The following is a 25423-nucleotide window of genomic DNA, read 5'->3' as shown; positions in this document are numbered from 1 at the left end:
AAGAAGAGAAGGCATATCAACCAAGTTTTCATGGTAAGGGAGAACCAACATATTTTTAGTTGAATGAGTCAGGTTGCCCTATTTTTTCACAATGGTTGTTCTGCATATTGCGACATCACCTGTTTACTGTGATTTTATTACACACACACACACACACATTATATATATATATATATATATATATATATATATATATATATATATATATATATATATATATATATATATATATATATATATATATTACTGAATATGTAAAACTGGTCAATTAGCAAGAACTCATTTAAAATTAAGTCCTTTCTGAAATTTTCTTTTATACGTTTCAAGATATATTTTTTTCATTAATGTTAATGTAAAAATTTTTGATTTTGCACCAAAAGAATCTTAGAAAACTTACCTAACCTTATTATAACAAGAGCAATTTATTTTAGCCTAGCCCAACTAAATATATTTTAGATTTGTTTACAGTAATTTAGTACTAAACAAACACAGTGAAATATATTTTTTTCGTTAAGTTCAGAATAATTTTGACGAAATTATTGCATACACAAATTTTCACTTGTCCTATATGGCAAGATGAACGTTGCTATTTAAGCCAAGATCGCAAGTTCTGCCTATTCGGCACGACATATATATATATATATATATATATATATATATATATATATATATATATATATATATATATATATATATATATATATATATATATATATATATATATTTATTTATTTTTTTTTTTTTTTTTTTTTTTTTTTTTTTTTCAACAAGTCGGCCGTCTCCCACCGAGGCAGGGTGACCCAAAAAAAGAAAGAAAATCCCCAAAAGGAAAATACTTTCATCATCATTCAACACTTTCACCACACTCGCACATTATCACTGTTTTTGCAGAGGTGCTCAGAATACAACAGTCTAGAAGCATACACATATAAAGATACACAACATATCCCTCCAAACTGCCAATATCCCAAACCCCTCCTTTAAAGTGCAGGCATTGTACTTCCCATTTCCAGGACTCAAGTCCGACTATATGAAAATAACCGGTTTCCCTGAATCCCTTCACTAAATATTACCCTGCTCACACTCCAACAGATCGACAGGTCCCAAGTACCATTCGTCTCCATTCACTCCTATCCAACACGCTCACGCACGCTTGCCGTATCCCACCGAGGCGGGGTGGCACAAAAGGAAAAACGAAAGTTTCTCCTTTTACATTTAGTAATATATACAGGAGAAGAGGTTACTAGCCCCTTACTCCCGGCATTTTAGTTGCCTCTTACAACACGCATGGCTTACGGAGGAAGAATTCTGTTCCACTTCCCCATGGAGGTAAGAGAAAATAAACAAGAACAAGAACTAGTAAGAAAATATTAGAAAACCCAGAGGGGTGTGTATATATATGCTTGTACATGTATGTGTAGTGTGACCTAAGTGTAAGTAGAAGTAGCAAGACATACCTGAAATCTTACATGTTTATGAGACAAATAGACACCAGCAATCCTACCATCATGTAAAACAAATACAGGTTTCCGTTTTATATTCACTTAGCAGTACAGTAGCACTTCCCTGAGTGGTTGCTGTCTACCAACCTACTACCTATAATATATATATATATATATATATATATATATATATATATATATATATATATATATATATATATATATATATATATATAATATAATATAAAATTTCTAAATAACCATAAGTAATTAAAACGCTGCCTGTTGTATTTTTGTTATTTTTTTTCTTTAACTTTGTTGTGATAAAAGACAGTGAGGGTTGCCTGGGGAGGTGAACGTGGAGTGCGACACACTGAATCATACACACCACCTTCTAATTAAGCTAAATATATTTTACAGCAATGTCACGGAGCTATTTTACAAGTGTGTGACAGGCTAAATAAGCAAAGGATCGTAGTTAATGGTGGGGGTCGTGGTGGCTGAAGTTGTGATTAGAGGATGTGAGTGATGGTGTCAATGGTGATAATTGTGATGAGTGTGGGGGGATGATTGTGATGTTGGTAGTTGTCATGAACGGGTGAGACGGTGTTGATGGTTTTAGGTGTTATGAGTGTAGAGGGTTGATAGTAGCCATCATGAACGGTTATGAGGGATGGTGTTGATGGTGGTAGGTGTGATGAGTGTGGAGGGGTGGTAGTTCTGATGAGAGAATATGAGAAATGATGGCGGTAGTAGTAGTGATATCTGAATGTGTGGAGGTGGTGATGACATGTGGTGGTTGCTTTACGATGTGGTTAGTAGTTTGAGAGTTTGCAGTGGAAGAGAGAAGCCGCAGTGGTTGTGGCAGTAAGTGGCATACATCTGTGAGGGGAGTCTTAATAAACGTAGGGGTATAGTGACGTAGTAGTGATTTTAGCGGTAAGAGTGGAAGGAGGATGAGGGAGGTATGACCTAGCTTGTAACAGGATAGGCTGTTGAGAATGTCGTGGTAGTAAAGGTATTTAGTGTGATGATGATGATGGTGGCGGTGGTGGTAGTGGTTTATTGAATGATGTAAGGTGAGTGGTGATGGTTGAAGGAGAGGACAAGGGTGGCAGCAGCATCATGCTAAGTGCTGGCGACGATGTTAGTGGTAGGAGGTGTTAACAGTGCGGGGGGAGGTGTTAGTAGCAGGAGGTGCTAACAGTGCTGGTGGCGGTGTTAGATAGTAGCAGTCAGGAAGGCTAGCAGGCAGGAGCGGGGGATGAGCAAAACGATATGCAGGCAAGAACGGGGAGGGTTGGCAGGCAGGAGTGGGGAGGGCAGATAGGGAGGAACAGGAGGGAGGCAGGCAGTCAGGAACGTCAGGCAGGCAGGCGCGACAGGCAGGCAGGCAGGCACGGCAGGCAGGCAGGAACAAGGGTCAGGCTGGAAGGCAGGCTGGAACGTTGCGGTGGTAGGGGTCTGGTAGCGGCGCCACTATCAGTAACCCACAACCAAGCAGCGGTGGAGGAAGGATCCGTCCGTCCGTCCGCCCGCCCGCGTCTCCCTTAGTGTGTGTGTGTGTGTCCTCCCGTGCGCTAACCCCAGGCACTACTGCCGGGGACATCCTCGTTGTGGCACATCCACAATCTCCAAACCTTAGCACCGAACATAAACACCCGACTGAGTTCGGAAAAACTTGTAATACTTTCGTTGTCAGTACAGAACCTGACAAAAATATTGTTCGAAAAACGAAGCGAAAATATATGCAGTGGTTCAATTATACTGTATGTGATGATACGATAAACTTGTGTGGAGTATTCAGTTTTGGAAGCTCGTTCCTCCAAATGTGTAGTTCGTGCTTAATGGAAACAAATTAAAGCAGAAATGCGAGTGCTGCCTGTAATATTGACCCACGTAAACCAGTTCCCGAAATGGCTTAAAAAGTCTGGATTAGTAGGGAAGAAAAAACGAAAAGAAGTAAGGTGGAACCTAAAGCTTGTATCATGAGTACTCCAGTATGACCTAAAGCTTGCATCATGGGAGTACTCCAGCATGACCTAAAGCTTGTATCATGGGAGTACTCTAGTATGACCTACAGCTTGTATCATGAGAATACTCCAGTATGCCCTAAAGCTTGTATCATGGGAGTACTCCAGTATGACCTAAACCTTGTATCACGAGAGTACTCCAGCATGACCTAAAGCTTTTATCATGAGGGTACTCCAGTATAACCTAAAGCTTGTATCATGAGTACTCCAGTATGACCTAAAGCTTGTATCATGAGAGTACTCCAGTATGACTTAAAGCTTGTATCATGAGTACTCCAGTATGACCTAAAGCTTGTATCATGAGAGTACTCCAGTATGACCTAAAGCTTGTATCATGAGTACTCCACTATGACCTAAAGTTTGTATCATGGGAGTACTCCAGTATGACCTAAAACTTGTATCATAGGAGTACTCCAGTATGACCTAAAGCTTGTATCATGAGTAATCCAGTATGACCTAAAGCTTGTATCATGGGAGTACTCCAGTATGACCTAAAGCTTGTATCATGAGAGTACTCCAGTATGACCTAAAGCTTGTATAACGAGAGTACTCCAATATGGCCCAGGACTTCTCAAGAAACCAGCTCCTCGCTTCCACTGGCGTACCTGCTAGACCAACAGCAACTGATGAATATTTCTGGAGTCAGTGTAGTGATAGTGGTGGGGCTGTGAGTGGCGGTGGGGAAATTTTAGTGGTTGTGATAATGGAGTAGTTGTAGTATTAGGTGGGTTTTGGTGGGGTAGTTGTAGTGACTGTGGTGAGGTAGTTGTTGAGGTGGTGGTAATAGTGGTACAGAAGTAGTTATAGAAGTGGTGTGACGGGTGGTTATGAGGATGTTTGTGACAATAGTCGGGTAGTTGTAGAGTGGTTGTGGTGGTGGTAGTGATGATGATAATCACAGGGTAGTTTAAAATAGTGGCTTACAGGAATGGTGTTGTCATAACTTGTCAGAGTAGTAAGGATTGCGTTACCTTCTAACATTATCCTAATTATTTACCTCCATTCGCCTTTCTTTCAGACAAGTGGTTTTAAAGCATGTTCCTTGTAATTTGCTTTCGCGAAAATTTGGATTTGCATTTTTTAGGAGAAACATTATTCAGAGCTTTAATAGATGGTTACTATCACGATATGTGTAATTCCTCGAGTGTGCTGTGAGGGGGTTAACTCCAGCTTGTGTGTGTGTGTGTGTGTGTGTGTGTGTGTGTGTGTGTGTGTGTGTGTGTGTGTCGTGTGTCGTGTGTCGTGTGTGTGAGCTTCGTAATAGAATATAAAAAAAAATAAGAATTTTAACAAACCCTGGAAACAACAAAGGCCACTTGTTAACCTCAACATTGTCTTCAGAGCCTCGTCTCTGGTGACACAACTCCACACTAATATGAACAAACATCCACATTAAACACGAACGCGCACTGAATATTAATTAGACAAATGATGGCTGCCTTGCATCAATATCAGAACTCTTAATTAAACAATTGCATCATTAATATATTTTTACCTGTACATTTTAATTGCACTTCCTTATTTCTTGAAACATTTAACGAGGAGAATTCACTGGACACCAAGTTCAAGCATGAGGTTCATTATGAACCAGGAGGTTCAACTGGGAGTTTTTGTATCTATTATTCTATTAACATGGTCATCTAAAACCTGGAACTGCACTTTCCTCTAGTTATCTGTAGGTTAGGTATCTATCGTACATATTTTTTATCCAATGAGACGAATAAAATTACTACATAATTTTTAATATATTCATGAAAAAAGAATGAAATACTGAAGTTGGGTTGATTGAAGGAGTATCAGGATAAGAAGAAATAATTGACTGTTTATGTGATGATTAAAAGAAGGTGGATGTTCTGGAGCTGGACGAAACGAAGTTGAAGGGAAAGGGGAGGAGAACTTCAGCAGGGAGGAGTAAATGGGATTAAATCGGGTGTAACTGAGAGAACTAGAGCTAAAGAAGGATTGTAGCGGTAACATTAAATGATCAATTATGGAAGAGGGGAAAAATATGTATTTAAATTCGAGAAAATTATGTATTAGAATAAGGAGGGATGTGAGAAGTGTGTTTTATTAGGTGTTAATGAACCTGAGGAAGAGAGATGTGTAGAGGAGAGAGATTTTGGGAAGTGTTGAGAAAATAACTGCCATGGGGAACCTAAATGCTACAGTGGTATACTTTGTTGTAGATGGCATAGAAGGTAAGTTTGGACTTCCAGGGGTAAATGATAATAGGAGCAAGCTTTGAATTATGTGATGGGGGAATGCAAAAGGTGAGCCACTGAAGAATCGATGAGACTTCATCAACAAATTTTGCTTACAATAAGAAAAATATTGGGGTGAGATTAATAAGTCAAGAAAACTGGAGTGTTTGGTACATTTGTTCAGTATACGCATGAGAGAAGGATATCTAAGGATTAGTAGATAATATCCATAGTTCCTTTATATAAAGGAATAGGGAATAAAGCAAAGCGTGAGAGTTGCAAAGAATACAGAGTAAAATGTATGGTACAGTTGTTATTAAAAGAATTAAAGTTAAAAGAGAAAACAGAATTGCAGAGGAACATGGAGAATTTAGGAAAGGTAGGGGATGTGTACACCAAGTGTTTACAATGAATTTTTTGTTGGATTAATGGATTTATAAAAAGCATATGAAAGGGTGGAATAGGGGAGCACTGTGACACTTGCTGCAAATGTATGGAATGTATGGAAGATTGTTTCAATGCAGAAAATACGACTCCGGTTAGAATATGCAGGAGAGAGGGAGATTATTTTCCAGTAAAGTAGGCCTTAGACAGGGATAAGTGATGTCACCATGGTTGAGTAACATTTATAAATGGAGTTGTAAAGGCAGTGAATGTTATGGTGTTGCGGGGGAGTGAGATTAAAAGATAACGAATTTGATACAAAGTGAGTTTTGTCACAGCTGTTTTTGGAGATTCTGAAGAAAAGTTGCAAAGGCTGGTGGATGAATTTGATACGCATGTATAATATGGAAATTAAAAGTGAATATAGGAAAGAGCAAGGTGATCAAAGCAACAAAAAATCTAGGCATTGAAAAATCTGGATGTCAGATTGGAGGGAATAGGGAAAAAGTAAATATGTTCAGATATTTGGGAGTGAACTTGTTGATGGATGGATCTATGAAATATGAGGTGAACCATAGAATTGATGGGGGTAAAAAAAGTGGACGGTTCGTTGGGACAACTGTGGAAAGGAAATTTTATCCCTGGAGGCAAAAAAGTGGAGTGTACGAGAGTATAGCGGTACGAACACTGGGTATGTACCGCTTAAGCATAGGTTTCAAACAATGCTGCAAGGAGGCATCATGACTGAGAGCAATGTGTGGTGTGAATGTCATGCAGAGAATTCTTAGCTTGGAGATAAGAAGGTGTGCATATACAGAAGAGATAATTCAGAGAGCTGAGAAGTTATGGAGTTTGGTCATGTAGAGATGGGGAAATATGATGAATAGGAGGTTACATAATTCCTGTGTGGAAAGAATGGGTAAGGTTAGTCCCAGGAAAGGTTGCTGGGAGTGGGTAAAGTAGATTTTGAGTGCTAGAAACTTGAACATCAATAGACCTGTGTTAGCACGTTTGATCGGAGTGGAGGCAGGTAGTTTTTATGACTTGACGTACTACTGGAATGTTAAATAAGCTATTTATGAAGGAATTCAGGAAAAAACTAGTTAGGCTGATTTAAATTCTGCTGGCGGGAAGGGCGGTGCCTGCACTTGAGAGGAGAGGTAAGGCTGTTGCAGTTCGGAGGGCCATCTGAGTTGTGATGTTACTGTGTTGCAAAGACAGCGACTTTGGGTTACTTTTTTTTTACTAATCTACCAAGTAATAATATACAATTACCAACGTTTCGGTTCATTCTTACCATTATCAAGTCGCTGACTCAAATATCGTCCAGATTTTGGCTTCATTTTGAGGATCTGTTGTGATTTACTCCAGTCACTGGAGTTCATCCAATATAACTTTATCCCAAAGACAAAAATATAATTAACAACAGTCAGTGATACAGACCCACATAAAGGCAATAAACTAGTAAGTAATATTATTACCGTATATTTCGGCTTTACTGGAACTCTCTTCTGTAGTGAAAGATACAAAATTCGTTTTATCTTCTTTTTCATAGTTTCTGTGACTTCATCTGAGCATTACCTTCATCTCAAAGGAATCTTTCCCAAGATGTTTGGGTCATTGAAGTGACCGTGTGTAATGTGACTGGACTCTGGCCAAAATAACATCACGTTGTCTTGTAATGTGACTGGACTCTGGCCAAAATAACATCACGTTGTCTTGTAATGTGACTGGACTCTGGCCAAAATAACATCACGTTGTCTTGTAATGTGACTGGACTCTGGCCAAAATAACATCACGTTGTCTTGTAATGTGACTGGACTCTGGCCAAAATAACATCACGTTGTCTTGTAATGTGACTGGACTCTGGCCAAAATAACATCAAGTTGTCTTGTAATGTGACTGGACTCTGGCCAAAATAACATCAAGATCGTTTGAAGTGTGGCTGGACTCTGGCCAAAACTGTGCGAGAAATGTATGCATTAGGGTTGAACTGATTAATTTTGCATACAGGATAATATCAGTGAAGAAATAGTTCTTACTATGGAAAAGAAATTATTTTATGATGATGATTATTATAAAGAGAGAAAAGAACAAAAGAGCAGAAGAAAAGAGGAACACTGCAGTAGGACTGTTGGCCCATACTAGGCAGGTCCTTCACAAACCATCCCACTAACAGAATATTTGCCCAACCAAATTTTCAATGCTACCCAAGCAATAAGCTTTGATAAATAGGGGTCGGAAGAGAGTGCCAGACTGACAAGATGAGAGAACGAAGGAGACATATGCACAAGCTAAAATCTCTCTGCAGTAATATTAGTTCATACCTGAGACCTGAGAGGGGTGTTAACTTAGGTGATTACAATTGAGGAAATTTTCGTCAGGTCACACCAGAGAGAATGTTCACATGTGGGTTCACACTGAGGGAATATTCACCCGGGTGCTGCGAATGTGTTCTGGGTGTTCGCTCCCAGATGAATGATGTCAGTAAAAAAAAATGTGTTCAGTGTTGGGTAAATCACTATTTTGAGTAAAAGATGAGTGAATAGGTGGTTGATGAAGGTGAGTTGAGTTGGTGAGTGAGTCAAGTATTTAAGTAATTCAATGGGTCTATGAATGGGTAGTAGCTTGAGTGAATGAGATACTGTGTTAATATGCGAGTAATATGAGTCAATGCATGATTACGTGAATGTATGAGTCACCAGGTGAAGGAGTAGAAGGATGACAAATGGTTGTACAGGTATACTGGAAGGCTAGTTGATGGGTACGCCGCTTAGAAAGTTGATAGATGATTTTGTAATTGCTTAATTATCTAACCAAATCGCTGTCCCCTTCTAATCATTCTTCAAAATGGCTCTTTCCCCTCTCATCTTTCAAAATGGCTCTCCCCCTCTCATCATCCTTCAAAATGACTTTCCCCCTCTCATCATCCTTCAAAATGATTCTCCCTCTCTCATCATCCTTCAAAATGACTTTCCCCCTCTACCAACCTTCAAAATGACTTTCCCTCTCTCATCATCCTTCAAAATGATTCTCCCTCTATCATCCTTCAAAATGACTTTCCCTCTCTCATCATCCTTCAAAATGATTCTCCCTCTTTCATCGTCCTTCAAAATGATTTTCCCTCTCCCATCATCCTTCAAAATGATTCTCCCTCTCTCATCATCCTTCAAAATGATTCTCCCTCTCTCTTCATCCTTCAAAATGATTCTCCCTCTCTCATCATCCTTCAAAATGATTCTCCCTCTCTCATCATCCTTCAAAATGATTCTCCCTCTCTCATCGTCCTTCAAAATTATTCTCCCTCTCTCATCGTCCTTCAAAATGATTCTCCCTCTCTCTTCATCCTTCAAAATGATTCTCCCTCTCTCATCATCCTTCAAAATGATTCTCGCTCTCTCATCGTCCTTCAAAATGATTCTCCCTCTCTCATCATCCTTCAAAATGATTCTCCCTCTCCCATCATCCTTCAAAATGACTTTCCCTCTCTCATCATCCTTCAAAATGATTCTCCCTCTCTCATCATCCTTCAAAATGATTCTTCCTCTCTCATCCTTCAAAATGACTCTCCCTCTCTCACTATCATCCTTCAAAATGACTCTCCCTCTCTCACCATCATCCTTCAAAATGATTTTCCCTCTCTCATCATCCTTCAAAATGACTCTCCCTCTCTCTTCATCCGTCAAAATGATTCTCCCTCTCTCATCATCCTTCAAAATGATTCTCCCTCTCTCATCATCCTTCAAAAGGATTCTCCCGCTCATCATCCTTCAAAATGACTTTCCCTCTCTCATCATCCTTCAAAATGATTCTCCCTCTCTCATCCTTCAAAATGACTCTCCCTCTCTCACCATCATCCTTCAAAATGATTCTCCCTCTCTCATCATCCTTCAAAATGATTCTCCCGCTCATCATCCTTCAAAATGACTTTCCCTCTCTCATCATCCTTCAAAATGATTCTCCCTCTCTCATCATCCTTCAAAAGGATTCTCCCGCTCATCATCCTTCAAAATGACTTTCCCTCTCTCATCATCCTTCAAAATGATTCTCCCTCTCTCATCCTTCAAAATGACTCTCCCTCTCTCACCATCATCCTTCAAAATGATTCTCCCTCTCTCATCATCCTTCAAAATGATTCTCCCTCTCTCATCATCCTTCAAAAGGATTCTCCCGCTCATCATCCTTCAAAATGACTTTCCCTCTCTCATCATCCTTCAAAATGATTCTTCCTCTCTCATCCTTCAAAATGACTCTCCCTCTCTCATCATCCTTCAAAAAATTTTCACTACACATTTCGTCGGTCTTTCTTTCATTTCTTTGTATTCAAGTCTTTTTAAATATATTTCTCTACTCTTTGCCTTAACTCTCATTTTAGCTTAATCTGGTAACTGGTTTTTAATGTATTTTATTTATGTCTGAAGTTCCTGCTTATATACGAGATTTGTGGAAAGATTACAAAACACTGCAGGATGGGTTTGAGGATTATTATATTCAAGGGGAAGAGCTAAAGCTAATGGGGTAATACAGCGCCTGGGGAAGGGGAGGTAATAGGTTTAGGAGGGGTCGTAGGATTAAGGAAAAATGCTAGTCGGGGGTAAAAAAAAAAAAACATCGTGTTTGTTGATGGGGAAAAACGAGGAGCTAAGGTTTGGACACTGAATCAGGTAGTAGGATAGTGGCCGAGTAGTGGTACATTATCCATTTCTTTTTGCCTTCTACCTTTCTCTCCTTTATCTCCCCTCCCTAGACCTTACTTTAATAAAATGTTATCTTTATTATCTGATTCAATCCTCTCAATGCCTCACTGTGGAAAATTTATTTTATTAATAGCTTCCTGTTTTTTTTTTCTTTTTGTAGAAAAATGTATTTCTTTCCGAGTCATCATATTCGAGGAAAAAAATCACTCGATTTGGATGGATTTTGTTGTCCAAACATTTCCCTATTCAATAATGTCTAGTGATTTTTTTTACGCTTTTTCTGTCAGTCCCTCAAAGCGTTTCTCTGATATTTTTTTTATATTTTGTATTTGCTATATCTTTATATTTTCTCTTTCCCTAAAACCATGAACTTTTATAATTCGTTTTAAGTTGGTTTAATACACAAATAACCCGCACATGGGAGACGAAAGTTCACGACGACGTTTCGGTCCGATTTGAACCATATACAAAGTCACACTAACACACGCTGCCTTAGTGTGTTCTGTCCTTCAGTTTTTCCTCCTGTATTTTTAGTCCTACCCCTTGTAGATCCTTAGCTCTCCTGTAATGTTCCTTTTCTACCCAGTTCTAGTACCACTCCATTACTACTACGACTACCACTCCATTTCTACTACTAATGCTACTACCATTACCATTGCCTCCACTCCCCTCTCTCTCTTGTGCCACTAAACTGCTCTCTAAACTGCTCTCCTTACCTTCTACTAGTACTATTACTTCTACTACTACTACTACTATTACTACCAATCCAGCCTTACCACTACAACTACTACTTTTTCTTTCTCTACTGATCCCGTCCTTGTCTCCCTCACTTTGTCAATAACTTTGTAAGTGACTTTGTAAATGGTCCAAGTCGAACCGAAACGTCGTCGTAAGCTTCTCTCTCCTATGTGCAGGTTATTTGTGTATTGTTCCAGTCACGGTATTGTGCCTTTTATTCTTAAGGTTGGTTTATTGCTTTTAATGACTCGCCTGGAAGAGGGCTATTAACGCTGCAAGTCACTTGTACACCAGTCAAAGATGTATAGCAATTTATAACAGACATTAAAGTGAATTTAAAGTGTATATATCCAGAGAGATGCTGTCCTCAGAATATAATCTATGTGATTATTTTTTCTTCATGCCCCACCAAGAGTAGGTAACTGCTGGTCTTACACGTTATACTCTCACATATACCTTTGAAGAGTTTCGAGAGTTTCACTACTCTCGGAGCCCGGCTATGGGCCAGACTCGTCTGTAGCATCACTTAATGCCTGTGCTCTTCTTTGGTCTTATGCGTATGTCTTTCTTTATCAAATATTTCCATCTCTACCTCAAGTTATTCTAGTTTCTGTCTTGCCTCTACCGTTTAGTAAGTTAAAACACATTCATCCACTGTCTCCCTATCTGATTGTTGCTCTTTGTTTAGGTTCTCTGATCACTTAACATATCTCACTTAGGTTGACTCTATGCTTTTCTTCTTTTTCATTTATTATTTCATCTTCTTTCTTAAATTATAATCTATCTTCTATTTCATTTAGCCTCTCTTTGCCTTCTATAATCTGTGTTGTCCTGTTGGTGTATTATTTCTTCTCTCCCCTCTTTCATACTCTTCATCCTTCATCTTCCCACCTTCCTTTTCTCTTGTTCATATTGTCCACATTTTTATTTTTCCTTCCCACCTTCCCTCTTTCTTCCTTCTCTCCGCCTTTCTCTCCCCTCTTCCCTACTGCTCACCTTCCTCTTCCCACAGTTCGTGCTCTGTAGCCTTCCTCTGCCTTTGATCATGACTTGTTTGAGCACCATCCTTAACTATCATCAGTTCTTGATCACTTCTGCAGCAGCACCACCACCACCATCACCACAAGCAGCAAGAGGAGCAGCAGCGGCTGGACATGCACTGAGTTTGAGCTGAATGCTCTCTTTGCCCCTGTTACTCATGTATCCTCTCGTTCTCCACTTCTCGTACTGAACAATACTTGGGACACCAGCAGTGTACTGGTGCCCTATTCAGTATGATATTACACTGTGGGAACACCAGCAATGTGCTGCTTCCCTATCCAGTGAAAGTTACATTGTGGGAACAAATGTTTGCTACGTTTCTCTGTCATATCACAGATGATGTTATGTACACAAGACACAGTAATAAAACCTGTACAATAATGAGGATATCATGAAGATTTTCACTATGGGTTCGGCAGCTGTGTAATCTTCAAAGGTTTAATTTCGAGAGCTTGCAGGACTTACTCTCTTCTCTTGTACCTTGTTCTATTGTTCTGCCACTCTGTGAAGAAAGCTTGTCTCATATTTTTTTACGGTACCATTGCTTTTTGTTGTCTACAAATGTGGCCTCTTGTTCTAAATATGAAAGTGTTAAGAAAACCTCTCTATTTGTGTATATTTTTATGACTAATATATATATATATATATATATATATATATATATATATATATATATATATATATATAATGTGTATGTGTGGGTTCTCGATAGCCAGATTCGATGTGGTGCGCCGCAAATGATACAACTACTCTTTAAGACCTAAATCATAATAACTACACGAAGCTCATTAAGGCAGCAAGCTTCATAACTACTAAACAAGCATACTTAAATTTCTAAAAAAAAAAATATCATGTGTATGTACACAGAGAGGTATATACCGTAACTTACAGAAATATATTTACTCCGCCCTCCTCCTTGGGTGATTTGGGTTCGAGCCCTGATAAGGACAGAGAGTTCGATCCCTCGCTCATAAATCAGGCTGCTGGATTTCAAACCCTAAGACAGCGGGAAGCCAGAGTTCGATCTCTGGTAATACTGATGAATGGTTATCAACGTAGAGTAATTAAGGACAACCATGCCGTTGAGGAAGCCTAGATATGTAGTTTGTAATGAGTTCACATGACAAATTCCGCTGAGCACCTTAACTACTGGGAACATTTGAAGTCCCTTGACCTGCACTGTTTTAACGCAGGCGAGAAAAATACATCATAATTTACTCCTGAAAAATGCTAGAGGGACTAGTCCCAAATCTGCTCACAAAAATCACTCCTTACGAAAACTAAATGCTCGGCAGATGATGCCATATGACCCCAATGAAAAGCAGGCCTGCCATGAGTACACTGAGACAACACAGTGACAGGGGCCCAAGACTGTTAAACAGACTCTCATCTTTTATAAGGGAAATTACCAATAGATCCCTGGCCGTCTTCAAGAGGGAAATGGATAGGTTCCTTAAGTCAGTTCTTGGTTACCGGGCTGTGCTTCGTACGCTGGACTGCGTACGACCACCAGTGACAGCCTGGTTGATCAGGATGATCGGCATGCCTGGTCACTGACCGGGCCGCGGGGGCGATGACCCACGGAACTCTCTTCAGGTGGTAACCGTTGCTTACTGGCCATGAGCCCAGGATGTAAAAATAATTATATTTTTTAGCAAATTCCGGTTTTCTTCCTTTCTCAGAGATCTGGGACTTGTGGGGGTCGGGGAGTGTGGGGGTCGGGGAGTGTGGGGGTCGGGGAGTGTGGGGGTCGGGGAGTGTGGGGGTCGGGGAGTGTGGGAGTCGGGGAGTGTGGGGGTCGGGGAGTGTGGGGGTCGGGGAATGTGGGGGTCGGGGAGTGTGGGGGTCGGGGAGTGTGGGGGTCGGGGAGTGTGGGGGTCGGGAAGTGTGGGGGTCGGGGAGTGTGGGGGTCGGGGTGTGGGGGGGTGGGGGAGTGTGGTGGTCGGGGAGTGTGGGGGTGGGGGAGTGTGGGGGTCGGGGAGTGTGGGAGTCGGGGAGTGTGGGGGTCGGGGAGTGTGGGGGTCGGGGAGTGTGGGGGTCGGGGAGTGTGGGAGTCGGGGAGTGTGGGGGTCGGGGAGTGTGGGGGTCGGGGAATGTGGGGGTCGGGGAGTGTGGGGGTCGGGGAGTGTGGGGGTCGGGGAGTGTGGGGGTCGGGGAGTGTGGGGGTCGGGGAGTGTGGGGGTCGGGGAGTGTGGGAGTCGGGGAGTGTGGGGGTCGGGGAGTGTGGGGGTCGGGGAATGTGGGGGTCGGAGAGTGTGGGGGTCGGGGAGTGTGGGGGTCGGGGAGTGTGGGGGTCGGGGAGTGTGGGGGTCGGGGAGTGTGGGGGTCGGGGAGTGTGGGTGTCGGGGAGTGTGGGGGTCGGGGAGTGTGGGGGTCGGGGAATGTGGGGGTCGGGGAGTGTGGGGGTCGGGGAGTGTGGGGGTCGGGGAGTGTGGGGGTCGGGGAGTGTGGGGGTCGGGGAGTGTGGGGGTCGGGGAGTGTGGGGGTCGGGGAGTGTGGGAGTCGGGGAGTGTGGGGGTCGGGGAGTGTGGGGGTCGGGGAATGTGGGGGTCGGGGAGTGTGGGGGTCGGGGAGTGTGGGGGTCGGGGAGTGTGGGGGTCGGGGAGTGTGGGGGTCGGGGAGTGTGGGGGTCGGGGAATGTGGGGGTCGGGGAATGTGGGGGTCGGGGAGTGTGGGGGTCGGGGAGTGTGGGGGTCGGGGAGTGTGGGGGTCGGGGAGTGTGTGGGTCGGGGAGTGTGGGGGTCGGGGAGTGTGGAGGTCGGGGAGTGTGGGGGTCGGGTAGTGTGGGGGTCGGGAAGTGTGGTGGTCGGGGAGTGTGGGGGTCGGGGAGTGTGGGGGTCGGGAAGTGTGTTGGTCGGGGTGTGTGGGGGTCGGGGAGTGTGGGGGTCGGGGAGTGTGGGGGTCGGGGAGTGTGGGGGTCGGGGAATGTGGGGGTCGGGGAGTGTGGGGATCGGGTAGTGTGGGGGTCGGGAAGTGTGGAGGTCGGGGAGTGTGGGGGTCGGGGAGTGTGGGGGTCGGGGAGTGTGGGGGTCGGGGAGTGTGGGGGTCGGGGAGTGTGGGGGTCGGGGAGTGTGGGGGTCGGGGAGTGTGGGGATCGGGGAGTGTGGGGGTCGGGGAGTGTGGAGGTCGGGGAGTGTGGGGGTCGGGGAGTGTGGAGGTCGGGGAGTGTGGGGGTCGGGGAGTGTGAGGGTCGGGGAGTGTGGAGGTCGAGGAGTGTGGGGGTCGGGAAGTGTGGAGGTCGGGGAGTGTGGGGGTCGGGGAGTGTGGGGGTCGTGGAGTGTGGAGGTCGGGGAGTGTGGGGGTCGGGGAGTGTGGAGGTCGGGGAGTGGGGGGGTCGGGGAGTGTAGGGGTCGGGGAGTGTGGGGGTCGGGGAGTGTGGGGGTCGGGGAGTGTGGGGGGTCGGGGAGTGTGGGGGTCGGGGAGTGTGGGGTCTGGCAATGGGAGGGTTGTAGAGGGTCAGGTCGTGTAACAAAAAGGAACAGATTAGTTCAGAAATGATGGAACACTATCGTTAGACAGAGGTTTAAAAACCACCTACAAACACACACACACACACACACACACACACACAAGGTTCATTCCCAAGGGCAACAGTAACAACGGGAAGACCAGAACAAGCCCCTGGTTCACCCGACGGTGTAAGGAGGCAAAATCAAAGTGCAATAGAGAATGCAAAAAGTACAGAAGGCAGAGAACACACGAAAATAGGGAGATCAGTCGCAGAGCCAGGAATGAGTACGCACAGGTAAGGAGGGAGGCCCAGCGACAGTATGAAAATGACATAGCATCGAGAATCAAGACTGACCCGAAACTGTTGTATAGCCATATCAGGAGGAAGACAACAGTCAAAGACCAGGTGATCAGATTAAGGACAGAAGGTGGAGAACTCACAAGAAATGATCAGGAGGTATGTGAGGAGCTGAACAAGAGATTTAAGGAAGTTTTTACAGTAGAGACAGGAAGGGCTGTGGGAAGACAGAACAGAAGGGAACATCAAGAGGGAATATACCAACAAGTGTTGGATGACATACGAACAACGGAGGAGGAGGTGAAGAAGCTCTTAAGTGACCTTGACACCTCAAAGGCGATGGGACCGGACAACATCTCCCCATGGGTCCTTAGAGAAGGAGCAGAGATGCTGTGTGTGCCTCTAACCACAATCTTCAACACATCCCTTGAAACTGGGCAACTACCTGAGAAATGGAAGACAGCTAATGTAGTCCCCATATTTAAGAAAGGAAACAGAAACGAGGCACTAAACTACAGACCTGTGTCTCTGACATGTATTGTGTGCAAAGTCATGGAGAAGATTATCAGGAGGAGAGTGGTCGAACACCTGGAAAGGAACAAGATTATAAATGAAAACCAGCATGGGTTCATGGAAGGCAAATCTTGTATCACAAACCTCCTGGAGTTTTATGACAAGGTAACAGAAGTAAGACATGAGAGAGAGGGTTGGGTAGATTGCGTTTTCCTAGACTGCAGGAAGGCCTTTGACACAGTTCCCCACAAGAGATTAGTGCAGAAGCTGGAGGATCAGGCACACGTAAAAGGAAGGGCACTGCAATGGATAAGGGAATACCTGACAGGGAGGCAGCAACGAGTCATGGTACGTGAAGAGGTATCACAGTGGGCGCCTGTTACGAGCGGGGTCCCACAGGGGTCAGTTCTAGGACCAGTGCTATTTTTGATATATGTGAACGACATGATGGAAGGAATAGACTCTGAAGTGTCCCTGTTCGCAGATGACGTGAAGTTGATGAGAAGAATTAAATCGGACGAGGATGAGGCAGGACTGCAAAGAGACCTGGAGAGGCTGGACATGTGGTCCAGTAACTGGCTTCTCGAATTCAATCCAGCCAAATGCAAAGTCATGAAGATTGGGGAGGGGCAAAGAAGACCGCAGACAGAGTATAGGCTAGGAGGACAAAGACTACAGACCTCACTCAGGGAGAAAGACCTTGGGGTGACCATAACACCGAGCACATCACCGGAGGCACACATCAACCAAATAACCGCTGCAGCATACGGGCGCCTGGCAAACCTGAGAATAGCGTTCCGATACCTTAATAAGGAATCGTTCAAGACACTGTACACTGTGTATGTTAGGCCCATACTGGAGTATGCAGCACCAGTCTGGAACCCACACCTGGTCAAGCACGTCAAGAAGTTAGAGAAAGTACAAAGGTTTGCAACAAGGCTAGTCCCAGAGCTCAAGGGAATGTCGTACGAGGAAAGGTTAAGGGAAATCGGACTGACGACACTGGAGGACAGAAGGGTCAGGGGAGACATGATAACGACATACAAGATACTGCGGGGAATAGACAAGGTGGACAGAAATAGGATGTTCCAGAGAGGGGACACAGGGACAAGGGGTCACAACTGGAAGCTGAAGACTCAGACGAGTCACAGGGACGTTAGGAAGTATTTCTTCAGTCATAGAGTTGTCAGCAAGTGGAATAGCCTAGCAAGTGAAGTAGTGGAGGCAGGAACCATACATAGTTTCAAGAAGAGGTATGACAAAGCTCAGGAAGCAGAGAGAGAGAGGATCCAGTAGCGATCAGTGAAGAGGCGGGGCCAGGAGATGAGTCTCGACCCCTGCAACCACAATTAGGTGAGTACAATTAGGTGAGTACACACACACACACACACACACACACACACACACACAGGATGTTCCAAAGAGGGGACACACATACAAGGGGACACTATTGGAAGTTGAAGACCCAAATGAGTCAAAGGGATGTTAGGAAGTATTTCTTCAGTCATAGGCTATTCCACTTCCTGACTACTCTATCAAGTGAAGTAGTGGAGGCAGGAACCATACATAACATTAATATGAGGTATGATAAAGCTCCTGGAGCAGGGAGAGGACCTAGTAGTACTCGGTGAAAGGGGGGGGGCAGGAGCTGTGTATCGACCCCTGCAACCACAATTAGGTGAGTACACACATCGGAGGTAAGACTCGACCCCTGCAGCCACACACAGGAGAGTACCCCCTTTCCCAGTGAAGAGACCACGTATCTATCGACAAGTGTCTTTCACGGCTTTAAAATAACGCGACTCAAGAAATCGTAATGACACGATTGCAAACAAACCATACCCCCGGCCGGGATTGAACCCGCGGTCATAGAGTCTCAAAACTCCAGCCCGTTGCGTTAGCCACTAGACCAGCTAGCCACAATAAGATTCATCCAACTAGGTATATTTCTACACCGCGGGTTCAATCCCGGCCGGGGGTATGGTTAAAATAACGCATTCAATACTAACAAAATTTTGTTTTGTTCCATCTGTTAACTAAACCAGTGTGGGTCATCCAGCGCATGGAGCCCTCAAGGCTCGACCCTCCATCCGTCAAAATAAAACAAAATGCGTATAGCATACGAAGACAAAACAGATAAGTGCTAATTAACATCATGGACAACATTTTTTTTTTCTCTCTCTCTGTAATGACTCATTTCTTTTGTGATCTGATTCCTATTTATTCACCTTTATCTAATGCACTCTGAGAGGGAAAAAAATAAAATGAAAAAAAGGTGAATTTTTGGGCCTCGAGCTCATTAGTAGCGAGGTTTTGCATTTATATATAACCTTTGATTAGATATTTTCAGTTTAAACTCTGCGAGGGATGTATTTAGAATGCTAACTTTTATTTTCCCTGCACTCTAGCCTTTTATCTTTTTTTCCTCTATTCTCGTAAGTTAGGAAGCTAGTAGCTAGCAACCTGTATATAACTCGTACACCAGTGTACACAAGTTGATAAAACTCAGCATGTGATACTGCCGTGTTTAAGAAGCCTATTAAACGTTTTGCACTCTGGCGGGTAAACCTTGAATTCTCTTACTAAAATTCAGTAAACACTTGTCTTCACGTTTATGAATGCTTCTTTATTGCTTTTACTCACTGTTTTATTTATTTAGAAAGTCTGGTCTGAGGCCAGAAGCAAGCCTCTTCTTCATAGCTATTTGAACCCATCTCCCCAAAGCCATGCCTCAGCAGATGGGGCAAATGCCCCGTAAGGCCTTCTCATTAGCCTACGCCCCAGATATAGACTTGTCTCATTCCTCTTGCTTATTTGGTGTATAATAATAGCGCTCTAAGGAGACAGAGTCATGACGTACAAAATACCCCAGGGGTATCATCAGGGCGGACAAGGACAAACTCACATTGCAGGAACGAAGACGTGGACACACAGATAAAGGTGAACAGCTAAATATGTGAAATAACTTGTATAAAATACCTTTGTAGATGTGCATAGGACATATTTAAGTTATTCAGACAGTCGAAAGTTGGAACTCCTTTGCGCGCGCGCACGCACACACACACACACACACACACACACACACACACACACACACACACACACACACACACACACACACACACACACATTCAGTTACCCCTGTAATCAGAGGTAGATAACACACACACATTGTAAAATTTTGCATGCAAATGCATTTTCAATCACAAAATAAGCGGATTGCCTGGAGTAAATCTGGCCACACTCAAAAAATGTCGTAATAGACGGGTGTCAACAAAAATATAAATAAAACACAATTTTTGGTATATATATATATATATAACAAAAAAAGGCACAATACCGTGATTGGAACGATACACAAATAACCCGCACATAGAAGAGAGGAGCTTACGACGACGTTTCGGTCTGACTTGGACCCGTGTGACTTTGTAAATGGTCCAAGTCGGACCGAAACGTCGTCGTAAGCTCCTCTCTTCTATGTACGGGTTATTTGTGTGTATATATAAGTAAAACTTGCGATTTTGACTTAAATAGCATCGCACTTCTTGCCGAGTACGGCAAGCGAAAATTTGTGCCATAATTTCGCAAAAATCATTCTGAACCTAACGAAAAAAAAAATTTTCATTGTGTATATTATTAAATTATTGTAAACTTATCTAAAATATATTTAGTTGGACTAGGCTAAATTAAATTGAGCTTGTTATAGTAAGATTAGGTAAGTTTTCTAAGGTTCTTTAGGTACAAAATTATTAATTTTTACATTAACACAAATGAAAGAATATATCTTTAAACGTATAAGAGAAAATTTTAGAAAGGACTTAATTTTAAATGAGTTCTTGCTAAGTGACCAGTTTTACATATTCGGCACGACATATGTACGTATATATATATATATGTATATATATATATATATATATATATATATATATATATATATATATATATATATATATATATATATATATATATATATATATATATATATATATCATCTTAGGCGACAGTGGGAACCGGCTCTGCATTCTCAAGAATACGTCAGACATGAGGTAAAAGCTCGTAGTTGAGAGCTCTACGTTTGTTGCTGAATCAGAGACGGGAAGATAAAGGAAACCTTGATTAAAAACTAGCGAGTGTTTTACCAGAGAGCTTTATCAGCGAGTACGTTACTAGCGAGTGCTTTACCAGTGAGAGCTTTATCAGATTTATTTGTGAGATCTTTATCAGATTTGTGAGAGGTTTATCAGTGACAGCCTTATAAGTGAGCTTATCAGCGAGTACTTTATCAGTGAAAGCTCTTATCAAAGCTTTTTCAGTGACAGCTCTTATCAAAGCTTTAACAGAGCTTTATCAGCGAATGCTATATAATTGAGAACTTTCACAGTCAGAGACTTATCAGCAAGAGCTTTACGAGTGAGAACTTTATCGGAGAGAATTTAAATGAATCCCTCGTTGATCGAAACACCGTTCGCATTAACGGTTGCCTTTGCCTGTGTGTCAATTTGCAACATTTCTGCTCTCTGTTGACCTGTCACACTCGCCTGTGTTGTGCACTGTTTATTTTCTTCCTTGTTACTGGGGACTGGTTGCGAGTAATCCCTTTCCACGCCATTTTATTCCCCCATTAGTATTTCCTCGAATTTTTCTCCAGAAAGAGTGTATAAGGAACATCTTGTGCATGATGCAGATCTCTAGCTAGTGCATAAAGCCTTATGTCCCTACCTATGCTTCCGTATCGGTAGGAACTTATTTTGTTGATACAAATACTGGATTGCGTGGGGCTTTATATTAAACGAAGGTAATGGAAAGAACAGGTACTGAGATGACCTTGTAAGATATTTGTAGCGCTTCTTGTATCCATTAGTGCAGATCTCTCAAGTATGTGTGTGAGAGTGAGAGATAGAATGTACAGACCATACGAGGCAAAAATAGTATAGCAGAATGCTCTCTTCCACCCATTCCCTCCCTCTGGTCTCCTGTTCAGTAAGGAAACGCCAGCTCACACTTCTCACTTGATCAAGTGAATCAGGAAACTCGAGAAGAGCCTACTATCCAGATGTTTTGTACCAGAAATGAGAAGAACAGACTAGGATGTTTTATTGTCTTGCAAACTGCTCTGTAGATTAGATTGAGTTGGGAGGATTGGGATGAGAGGAAAGGAGAGGGAGCCAGAAGACACAGATGGCAGCTTAAATCTGATGGACCACCGATATGTTGGGAAATACTTTTCCCTCACAGAGTAGCTCAGAGATTAGCTCGAACATTTTTCTCAGTCACGGGTCTAGCCTCAGATTTGCCATCAGTCAAATCTCGGAGCTTAGCAATTTGTCTATGTCCACGAAATTCACAAACCGAGCTATGAAGATAAGATTAAAGAGACATAAGTCACGCCACTGTTGGGAAGAGGGAGCAGAGAGTAACGTCTTCACAACAAGCAAGATATACAGAGCTGTCAACAAGGAGGCTAAGGAGTCGCGCTAGAAGGCTGATACGCTGACAAGGATGGTGAGGGTGGTGAGTAAGCCGAAGTGTGGTGAGGGTGGCGAGGAGAACTAGGGGTTGTGTGGAGGAAGAGAGATGGTGAGCAAATGTAAAGCTATGGTGGAGATGAATACAAACATCTCACATAAATATAACTTACACTTCAGGGAGGGGATGGTGCCATGATGCTGATGACAAGCTCTTAATTCAAGAAACTGAAATTATCCTCCCTTCAGTTTGCTGGGTGTAGGATATCGTCCCACTGCTCCAGTGTGCTGGGTGTAGGATATCGTCCTCCCCTGCCCCCGTCTGCTGGTCGTAGGATATCGTCCCACTGCTCCAGTGTGCTGGGTGTAGGATATTTCCCACTTCTCCAGTGTGCTGGTGGTAGGATATCGTACTCCTTTAGGATTTCCCGTTGAGAGTAAAATCGTTTACTTCTTTCATGGTGAAACATTTCCCTCCCAAACACATTCGGATGCTTACTCTTTCGCTCTTAACAAGAGTTCTTCTCCTTTTATTGCCAGATACTTCAGTCTTAGTAAAGAATTCTCTAGGATTTCGTTTGCGGGAAGTTAACGGGAGAGAGGTTCTTTGGGATAGGGTTTGTTTAAGGTAGGTTAGTCTGGTGCAGGTTAACCGGGGGCAGGTGTGTCTGAACTAGGTTCGTCTGAACTAGGTCCGTCTGAGCTAGGTCCGTCAAGACTGGTCCGTCTGGACCACGTCCCTCTGATCCATGTTTGAGCATCTCCAAGTGCTTGAAAGTCAAGAATTTAGATCAACAGTTCAGCCCACCTAATTCTATATTTATTGTGTTGTCCAGCTGCGACCATCAAACACCACAATGCCAGGTCGCATAACCATAAATTTTGATTAGGAAAATAACAGGATCCATATTGATTATTATTATTATTATTATAATCAAGGGGGAAGCGCTAAACCCGGAGGATTATACAGCGCCTGGGGGGGAGGATGTGGAAGGCATTCAGGCTTAATTCGGGGAACTGGAGCACAGATCCAATTCCCTAAATCAAGAGCCCCTCACCAACATCAAGGAACCTTCCCTGAGGATCCATATTGAGACTTTACGACACACTTCAAAGGCCTCACCATAAATACTCCGTCCTTTTATGGTGTGAGGAATTATTTAAAGAGAAGACGAAAGAAAACTGGAGAGAGTGCAGAGACGGCACCAAAACGTGTATCTTAATTAAAAACAAAACATCAAAAGAGATTCAAAATATTCAACTTTTTCCCTGTTGGATTATGTTATTATTATTATTATTATTATTATTATTATTATTATTATAAGCGTTAAGCGTTAGCAGTTATACAGCGACTAGGGAATGGAAGGTAATAAATTAGATTTGACTGAAGGAAGGGAAATGTGGCTCCACTTCCTTGTATCAAGATATCTCCATCAGCATCAAGGAGCCTTCCTTCCCGGAATGGTGTCCCTCGTTCATTCCTCGAAGACACTAAACAAATGTGACACAACTGGGCCCGCCTCCTGCGACGTCTTCCAAGACTTTCCACCCCTCGAAGACCTATTTAAAGTGCAGAAAAATGTAATAACGCAAAACACCTGCCTGAAACTCCAAGACAAGAGGTGCGACACGTGAGCAGAGCTTGCTGGAATAAACTGACAACTAAAACTTTAAGGGCAAAAACAATAGTCATGAAAGACGCAAGTGGACATGCACAACATAAATATTGGACTCAATAACATACTCTGCAGGGACTGACTGTTGTTAGTGGAACCTTAATGATATTTCTGGCACTACTTCGGGGCGACCGGTTTGCCGTGCATCAGGAGGGGCAAAGTAATGGTGAATGCATAAGATGTAGTAGAGGTGATGGCAGTTGTATCTGTATTATCTCTGCTTCCATTTTTCCTTTTAAATATCAATTTACCTTTTTCTGTGTCACAGAAACTGCCCACCCAAATTTCCCTGCTAACAGTGTAGACAAAGGGAGGGAAGAGAGCCTTCTGCAATATTTCGTTAACCTCAATCATCTAAGAGTTCTAAACAATTGTTTATTGGTTTTCTCAGCAGTTAACCTCGATAGTGGCTGAGGAGCTAAGTGCTGTCTGCCTCTCCCCATTTATTTCCATGCGCAAGAACGCACAAGCAGGGCTTACACACAGGCATGTAGGGGCGAGTACGCGCACACACACACACACACACACACACACACACACACACACACACACACACACACACACACACACACTCTCTCTCTCTCTCTCTCTCTCTCTCTCTCTCTCTCTCTCTCTCTCTCTCTCTCTCTCTCTCTCGCTATCATAATACACTAACCTGCAGCAAAACTCCTCCAGGATTTATTCTCGCTAGCTAATACCATTATTTTGATTTATGTTCCTTCATCGACCGGGCCTCTACAAATACCTTTGAACACCCAGCCCGAATTCAAAGTGTAGAGAGCACGAGGAAGAGGAGGGAGAAGCAAGAAAACTTCCCGACTGGCTAATCTTAGAATGCAGAGACGGCAGCTAAGCTAATCTGCAATGCCTACATAAACGTTCCTTGCTTGCTGTTAAAAGAAAACGGAAGATACGGAGTCTGTTTCAGGGGTTCCGAGAATGGTTCTTGTGGCTAGAGGGAGGGAATGTTTCCGCCAGATGAGCCTGACATCGGCTCTCCAAGTCACCATACAGTGTAATACTCCTAGACCCAGTGTGGTTGAGATATATTCTGCAGCGTGTGTGTATTGTATTCTTGTGTGTATGTTTTGTTGGGAGTGTGTTTCTGCTGTGTTTTGGGTGTGCTTTGCCTTGGTTTCGTAGTTGTAAGTTTCTTATTGTTTTTTGGTTTGGGTTCGTGCTTGCTTCTTGAGGGTTTGTGCGTCGGGAATGCTCGTGTATTTGTTATAAGTTTTTATGTTTGTTGTGAATGTTTATTAGTGTTTGTTGCGCGAGTGTTGGTGTGTGTTGTGAGTCTGTGAGAGTTTTTGTGTATTAATGTGTTTGTGTATGTGTCTGTTCGCGTGCGTGTACTTATCTATATGTACTCACCCATATTTGGTCACACGGATCGAGTCATAGCTCATGGCCCTGCCTCTTCGCGAGTCGCTACTAGGTCCACCCATTCCCTGGTGTGTGTTAGTTACCATTTTGTCCTAGGCACAT

At 43.0% G+C, this 25423-nt stretch overlaps 1 protein-coding gene across 1 annotated transcript in view; it reads left to right on the top strand.

Moving 5' to 3' along the window:
- Positions 1-2132: 2132 nt before the first annotated feature.
- LOC128695972 (zwei Ig domain protein zig-8-like) overlaps positions 2133-25423 on the top strand; it is a 586753-nt gene continuing 563462 nt past the window's right edge. Inside the window, exon 1 of the mRNA XM_070093033.1 lies at positions 2133-3003. The gene's annotated coding sequence lies outside the window, so the exon portion shown is untranslated. The remainder of the gene's footprint in view (positions 3004-25423) is intronic.

The sequence above is a fragment of the Cherax quadricarinatus genome, chromosome 41, assembly GCF_038502225.1.
Source record: "Cherax quadricarinatus isolate ZL_2023a chromosome 41, ASM3850222v1, whole genome shotgun sequence".
Lineage (NCBI taxonomy): Eukaryota > Metazoa > Arthropoda > Malacostraca > Decapoda > Parastacidae > Cherax > Cherax quadricarinatus.
This window is presented reverse-complemented; position numbering and strand designations above follow the sequence as displayed.